General features: G+C 36.6%; 1 protein-coding gene across 1 annotated transcript in view; it reads left to right on the top strand.

Moving 5' to 3' along the window:
- peli3 (pellino E3 ubiquitin protein ligase family member 3) overlaps positions 1 to 8771 on the top strand; it is a 30519-nt gene continuing 21748 nt past the window's right edge. Inside the window, exon 1 of the mRNA XM_082155759.1 lies at positions 1 to 298. The gene's annotated coding sequence lies outside the window, so the exon portion shown is untranslated. The remainder of the gene's footprint in view (positions 299 to 8771) is intronic.

Below are 8771 nucleotides of genomic sequence, written 5' to 3'. Positions count from 1 at the left end.
AAAACCCTTCCTCGGATTTCTTTACCGACAGAGAGAACTGCGAGGAAGAGATGAGATGGGCGTGACAACGGAGTGTCTGGACTAGACTGAAAACACTCTTCTCCTGGATTAAGATCCGCGCTGGTTTCCGTGTAACTGATGACAACGGAGTGTGGCAATGCAAACCACACGACGTGATGCGCGTGCCATCCAGTTTAACACCGCGAGTGATGAATTAACAGCCCGACGCCCAGTTTTACGGCCACACGGGGATTGACAAACCAAGGATATTCAAGGCAGGGGTCTAGAACATCATCAGGTGCGTACTCGGATAGTTTTCCCCCTTTTTCTGGCGGTCTGGCACCAAATATTTTTATTTTCCTCTTTTTATTTGATCACTTAAACAGTCTTCTCGTTATTTCAGTGTCCATGTTATTATTTTATTTCTAAGCAAAAAAAATTTAATAAATGAATGTAATTATTTTTATTTAAAGAGTTTTATTTAAATTATACGAATTACAATTAAATTATACTGTTTATAATAAATCAAATCAATAATGTATTTATTTTTTTGCGGAATCCCTTGTGTACTTCCCAGGCCTCATATAGGCAGCTGTGAAATGGCTCAGTATAAATAAGAGCATCTCAATTCTAGTGGGATACAATTGCAGTGATGATTCTGATGAATAACAAATAGGTCTAGTAATCTGTCCGTAACATGCATTTTTTAAAACAGTTTACCCACGCATTAAAAATTTAAATGGGAGTAATGCAAGTGTGACACTTACATCAAGGTGACACCTTATAAATTAATCATTATTTAAAAAGTATTGCCAGACCTTCACATTTCATATATAGTAGGCTAAACGTCTCGCGTGCGTGTGTGTTTCCCAGGGTGAATCAGTAGGCCTATGATTAGGCTACGTCGTGAAATTCGAATTAGACATCGAACTATAATTCGGATTTTAGAATTCGAATCTTTGGATTCAGCGACGCAATCCGCTGCAATCTGTCGTGTGAGAGCACGGGCTGGTCCACGGGTCATGCTGTCTCGAGGAAATGAGCAGAATACGAGCAATGCAATTACATAATCCTGCTTATAGTTTCTGATGTCTCACTATTGCTTTTTCTATTGTTAGGGGTTCAAGCACGAAGTGCTGAAACCCTATTGTAATTGTCCTGATTTTTATTATTATTTTTCTTCTGCCGTAAAACGCATCGTGCAGCCCAAACCGTAAGAGCTGGAACTTTGAAACTTTGCCATATGGTAGTACAAAAATCGAGGAGAGGTTATCAAATTATGACCTCGAATGGCCCATAGGTGGCGCTATAGCGACCAAAAGCGCGAAACTGCTCATAACTCCTAGACCGTATGTCGTAGACTCAAGTGTCTTATATCATTGGAAAGCTGGATGCCTGACGAACAAAACGTATATCTCCGATTTCATTTCCGCCATGATAGATTTTCCGCCATTTTGAATTTTGTCAAAAACCTACTTTTGCGAACTAGTCCCTGGTTTTTCGCCCGATCGGAACCAAACCAGTGCAGAAATGTTCTCTAGAAACTGAAGATCAATAATTATCGAAAAAAAGTCGAAATTTCGATTCACGGACGCTAAGGGGCGCCAAAACGTACGTTGTGGGAGGGGCCTATTTTACTAAAATGGCTATAACTCCAGAAGTAAATGAGGTATCTTCACCAAACTCGGTACACATATGTATGAGCTCAATATGAGGTAACAGTAAAAAAATCGCGGCGATTGGCCACATGGTGGCGCTATAATATGAAAAAAACATAAAACAGGCTTTAACCACCTGACCGTTAGTCCGATTGACTTGAAAATTGGTATGCAGTGTCTTGGTCCAAGGTGTCATGTATGTGTATGAGGACATTGGCGTATCTAAAAAAACATGGCCGCCATCGGGCAATGAAGTTTGAGCACCTATTAGACAAGGTTAACGGAGGCCGATCGGAACGAAACTCGGTGGGCATGTTCTACTCATGGCCCTAGAGGTCTGTAAGAATTTTAAAAGAAATCGGCCACTAGTTGGCGCTAACGAGTTTTATGGCTCTGTAATCACGTGGTGTTACACTTATTGTCACAAAATGCATACCATTTGATAGATCTCCTCTTGTTGAACAACTTTGCCTCAAGAACCATTGCTGTCAATCAAACCGTTCATTAAATATTCGTAATTATGTTAAAAACCTACTTTTGCGAACTAGTCCTAGGTTTTTCGCCCGATCGGAACCAAACCAGTCTAGGACAATTCTATGGACTCTCTAGGTCAATAATTATCAAAAAAAAGTTGAACTTTTGCATTTTTCGCATGGCTAACAGGGTCATTTAGAAAATGGGCGTGGTAAAATGCACTCAAAAGCCTATAAATCCTAAACGAAAACTCAGAACTTCACGAAAATTGATGAGCATATGTGTCATAACCTGCTTAAGAAGCATGGAAAATTTTATGGAGAGCGGACCATAGTTGGCGCTATAACTGTTAAAACGCTTTAAAACCATATATTTCCTATGGTAAATTGCCTGTATTTGCTGTAAATGGTGTCTTCTATCATATAATGTTCATATCATAATGTTCAAAACCAGTGCAGCACAATTCTCTGAACTCTCTAGATCAATAATTATCAGAAAAAAAGTTTAACTTCTTCAAAAGGTGATTTTATATGAATATAATGACATATTAAGCCAATAAGTGGTATTTTACTGCCCCCTGCTGTCATTTCATCATACTACTCCCTAATATTGTTATAAAATTCATATTTAGACTTTATAAAATCATTATTTTAACATTTACAATCACATTTTGTCAAAACTCATCTATTGAGTATTACTATTGACAATTGTGTTACACTGAGATATGGAAATGGACGAAAGTAAATGAATGAAATGAAACGAAAGTATAACGGCATTTAAGCCACGCCCCCAAATACAAATTCATTCATAACTCGAAAACGGAAAGTCGTTGCGCGCTCAAATTTTGATGGTGAGGACCTCTCCGGGCTCTTGATCGAAACGTGTCGTCGCGGGCCTCGGGAGCGCGCCCCCCCGCGCATCGCAAGCCCGCGGACCCCCGACTTTGAACGACCGCAACTCCCGACCCAAACCACCCCGAACCTTGTGTGAGAGCTCGTTGGAAAGGGCGCGTCCTTGGCTAGCTTCGATTCAAATGTGGTGTTATTTGCCCTGGGCATTCCAGAGATAATAGCCCGAACAGATATGCCTTATAACAGTCGTAACTCCCAGCCCCAATCGCCCAAAAACACCTTGATGGTCTCATTCAACAGGGCTCCTCAAGCACTATCTATGCTCTGAGTTTCAGAATTTTTCGCCTTTTGGTTCCTGAGATATAAGTAAAAAAACAAATTCCCATTCATTCATTCAAACACTTCAACTGTAAAAAAAGCTATAATACCACTGTTGTCCACTAGAGGGAGCAGCAGGATTACGCATGATCTTTTAATTCGCTTTCAGTATTGGGAAATAAACAAATGCTTTAAGAAGCAATCTTTTTTATTACGATGTTTTTTGTTTTATTATGATATTTGTATATATTTTATTTTTTTATTATGATTATGAACGGTTTGATTGACATTAGTGATTCTTGAGGCAAAGTTGTTCAAGATGAGGAGATGAAGATATTTTCACAATATCACATCATAAAAACATTGAAAACATATTTGTCTTGTGTGTGTGTGTGTGTGTGTGTGTGTGTGTGTGTGTGTGTGTGTGTGTGTGTGTGTGTGTGTGTGTGTGTGTGTGTGTGTGGATGGATGTGTTTGTGTTTGTGTGTGTGTCTGTGTGTGTAAGCATGCTTAATGGAAAGAACATGGAGAAACTGCTTTGTTTTACTGGTGGATAAAAAAGTCTTTCAAATGAAAGTGAGTCAATTAGTGATCTTCTACTGCCCTCTGCAGGACATTCTACTTAATAAAATATTTTCATCTGTGCTTTTGCATTAGTTTTTGGACTATATAAAATTACTTGCATGAAAATCACCTATTATAACACAGTCATGTTTTGTCAAAGTTTATCACTTCATTTTTACTGAGCTCTCAGTTTGAACAATTCTGCCTCTCAGTGATTAATTTGAAATCTGAAAATGGTGTTATACAGAGGAGATTTGCAATTATCATTTTGTTACCTATCTTTTATTTTAAATATCTACATCTACAAAAAAAATGTGTGTGCATGTGTGTGTTCAAGCATGGTTAGTGTATTAAGTATTATTGTTTAAGTATTATTGTTTTCATTTACATTTTAACCACCAGAAGAACACTCATTGGTTCATTCTGCTCACTAAAATATTATTTTTCATTTTTTTTTCCATTTGAAATATTGTTTAAACTTAATAAAATCATTAAAATAACATTTCAAATCATATTTTGTCTGTTTATAAATCCCACAGACTCACATTGGCTGCAATACTAATGTTTTTGTAAAACACAGACCTGATAGTCTAATCTGTGTGTATTGTGCATATATTATTGATATTATTACTATTGCAAATCATGTTATTGTAACTCATATCTTAATAGAATATTATTTGTAATTTTAATTCTTTATTTCTTAATTGTTTTTTTATGATTACTACAGATATTATCACCAAAGATATCAACTACACCTTCACTTTTAGTATTGATACGCTGCACACACAGCACAATCACACACTCACTAATGCATTCAAATAAATGTAATCTTACTGTGCTACTTTATTTGTACATGATTAGAATGAACAGAAATCTAAGACTATTTTTCTTCTTTTGTTAAAGCCATTTCAGACTCCAAGTAAGCATTATATTACTAATCATCTATTTTAAAGGTGCCATACAATTGAAAACTGTATTTATCTTGGCATAGTTGAATGATAAGAGTTCTGGACATGGAACTGACATACCGTGAGCCTCAAACACCATTGTTTCCTCCTTCATGTGTAAATCTCCTGTTTGCAAAAGACCGCTGAAAAATGAGTGAATCCCACCATAACACCGACTGTGACGTTGGAGTCAGGATCATTAATATTTATACCCCCCAAATTTGGATTTTCCAGTCAATGTTCTAGGCCAGGCAGTGTTAATGTGGACCTGCACAGCCGAATCATCAGAAGATCTGCAGGTATTGTGAAGAAGCAAGCAAGGACAATAGTGAAAATGGCAGATCATGGATATAAATGTTATGTCTGAGGCTGTGCTGCGGATTTGAGAACTTTTCATTCCCTTCCCACAAAAGAGAACTGTCAACAGGCATGGTTGATGTTTACAACAGGATACCTCACCATTTTAATTCAAAGCTGTTAGTTTGCTCTTAACGGAGGCCGATCAGAACGAAACTCGGTGGGCATGTTCGACTCGTGGCCCTAGAGGTCTGTAAGAATTTAGAAAAATCAGCCACTAGTTGACGCTAACAGGTTTTACGGCTATGTAATCACGTGATGCATATCATTTGATAGATCTCCTCATACTGAACAACTTTGCCTCAAGAACTACTGCTGTCAATCAATTTGTTCATTAAATACTTGCGATTATGTTAAAAACCTACTTTTGCGAACTAGTCCTAGGTTTTTCGCCCGATCGGAAATATACCAGTGCAGTACAATTCTCTGGAAGCTCTAGATTATTAATTATATAAAAAACTTGAACTTTACCCATTGGGTAGCCATAACAGGATCATTTAGAAAATGTGTATGGCAAAAAACACTCAAAAGCCTGTAAATCCTAAACAAAAACTCAGACAACTCACTAAACTGCCTTATGTGCTTAAAGACCCTAAAAGCTTGAACCCCGCTAAATGCTGCTTGCAGCTTTAATTTTGTTTGTCATTCAAAGAAGTTGTAAGCAAGATAGCTCAGCAATTATTTAACTAAAATTAACAAATCATTCAATTAATTAAATATAACAATGGTAATAAAAAAAAATACATTCTTAATTTTTTTTTAATGTTCACTCAACACTCTGTGATGTTACTAAACCACATTGTTTTGCAATTTAGATTTGTTCTATAAATGTTAGAGATTATTGTACAGCTAATGAAAAATGAGGGGGCTGTTATAAATCTATACATTAGTAACATCACAGAATGTTGAGTGAACATTAAAAATGAAGAATGCATTTTTTTTAAATCATTGTTATAATTCTTTTCTTTTTTTTTTAGTTAATAAATTGCTGGGCTAGTTTTGCTATTGTTTACAACTTTGAATGACCAATAAAACAATAAAAAAAGCAATAAATAGCTAGACATTCTGATAAGCACAGCGTAAATGAATTTTTCAAATAATAAGCAATCTGTTTGTCTCATAAACCTTCGGGTAAAGCTACAGTAATTTGTTCATGTTCAGATCAAAATACATGCTTTTCTGGTGACTAAGCAATCTGATCTCATAAACCTTTCCCATTTACTTATTGTCTGACACAACATATTGAACATTCATTTAAAGAGATGGTTTGATTTAGATGTCTCCTTCATTCTTTGATGTTTATGGATGGGGAGTTAGCCACATGCAACGCCAAAAATAAGTCTTAATAATAATTTAGATTTCCAGCAATCATCTTTAAAACAATATACTGCACATTTACTAGAAAAGGACAATGAGTTTTCAGTGAAATCTAGACACAATATCTTGTTATTTTGAATGTCAAGCAGATCTGTTTTGTTGTAAGGAAAACAAGTCGAACATGATGATTAAGAAAACGATTTTGTTTTTCCCATTGTGAACCATGTCTGAGAGGAGACATTTCTCAATTATCATTAGTTTGAGAGGAATGAGTGCTCATTTAACCGAATAGAACATCATTTTTTTAATCTAGTTATTTCTCAAAACTTCTTAATGTCTTAGAATCCTCATCAAACTCTTTGTATGGATTTTTAGAAAGTGATGTTTTGAGGTTGGGAAAGTGCAATGAAGTTTGCTTGTGTTGTTGAGTTGTGGGATGATTATTACATGTCTGTTTAGTGTGCACTACAGTAATGCTTTTTTAATAGTATAATCAGTAGTACTATAATGTTTGAAGTCGACACATTCGTAAAATATTCCTTTTCATTCATCTGTATGATTGTTGATTACTTCACAGATTGTCCTTATGCGCTTCATAGTAATGCCCGTTGGAATTGTTGAAAAAACCTTCATTATTATTCATTTGAATCATAAACTAACATCTTTGCAATGTCACATAGGTGACCCATATACGATTTTGCTGACATGCACCTGTGAATGCTGATGTGCTGTTAGAACAGGAAGGGTGTAAATGATAGAGCTTCTGCGGAGGTCCCTGCTCTGAAGGTCACTATCATGTTTCACAATCACGATACCTCTAACGGGGAGACGATGTCAACGTGTTCTCGCTCTTTCTCTCGTTCCCTCCCTTCGGTGGCTGCAGCTCTTTCAACCGCTCGTCCAGACAGGAGCAGCGGGGTCAGACAGCACTGTAGGACACTCACTCCATCATGAGTCGCACACACACAACAGCCATGATGACATCCATTCAACAAGCTGCTGCTGAGATAATGACATTATATTGTATAGTGAGCAACACTGTTATAGATGGTGTTTTTCGCATTAATTATGCAATATGCACCACTGTTGTAATGGTGCAGACTGCAGTCTATTCAGCTCACCAGAACAAGTAAATGGTGTTATTCTGTTAAAAGACAACGCAAAAGACAACATTGTGCTAATGTAGAACATAGTGTACTGTGCATACAAGAGATTTCCATCATCACCACCACAGTATTGCATATATTTATTTAGCCTAATGATTTATAGGAAATGCACTCAAAAGATAGGAAATACACAACGTTTTTGTCTGATTTGTTTATCTTGGAAAATGCATTACGCAGTACAAGAGAACGAACGTCACAAGACACAAATATTAAAATTAAAACATACACTATCAGTTATTTCGAGCAGTTACGGTTTCCACAGAAATATTAAAGTGCCCAAATTATGCTTTTTCGGCTATTACATTTCATGCAATGTGTTAGATAGCTGTTTGTGAATGTAAAGCAAAAGGTCTGCAAAGTTTTAAAGATCAAAGTGCACCATAAATAAAGTTATTGTCTCACAAAAAAAAAAGAATCGATTCTGAACTGCCGAAACGAGTAATCGGTTTTTCATCGGTAATTCCAGTCTTGCTTTCGTAACTTGCATACGTAACGCATTTGCATAATGGTCTTCATTGGCTGCTCGTGAACAACATCTACTTTGACTCGACCTCAAACACTGTAGCTGGTTCGTGTTGTGTACGTGTCGAGGAGATGCTGTTTTCTGCTCTCCAGAAGCAAATTCTCTTTGTAAAGTATTCTAAAGGATAAGGATGTGAAGAGTCAGTGGTTAAAATTCCCAGAGTGATACAAAAGCTCTTTAATCTTCTGATGATTTGAATGATATAAATGGGATTTACAAAATGCGTATCCATTAAAGATGGGACATTACCCACTTTATTTGGACCAACTTGCTCCTCAGAATCCCAGCAACCTGTATCAAGTATGATCAATTATTGATGTATATAATTTCTACCGGGTGTTCTAAAAATGTAGTTTTGTGTTTTATATTGTGATGGTCTCCAGCTTACCGACTAACTCACGTTATTACGGTCTCACTGAAACACTTCTGCTAAGCAGCTGTGGGCCACTGTTACCTAAAACTGTCTAGTAATGCAGATTGTCGTTGTTGTAACTATGAGTTATGATAAAGGATGGTGCAAGATTTGTTTTACAAACTTTAATGTTACATCAGTTGTTCCCGTTAGTGCTGGGCTAACGTATGCATGTTATTGATAC

Source organism: Leuciscus leuciscus, assembly GCF_965113295.1.
Source record: "Leuciscus leuciscus genome assembly, chromosome: 2".
Lineage (NCBI taxonomy): Eukaryota > Metazoa > Chordata > Actinopteri > Cypriniformes > Leuciscidae > Leuciscus > Leuciscus leuciscus.
This window is presented reverse-complemented; position numbering and strand designations above follow the sequence as displayed.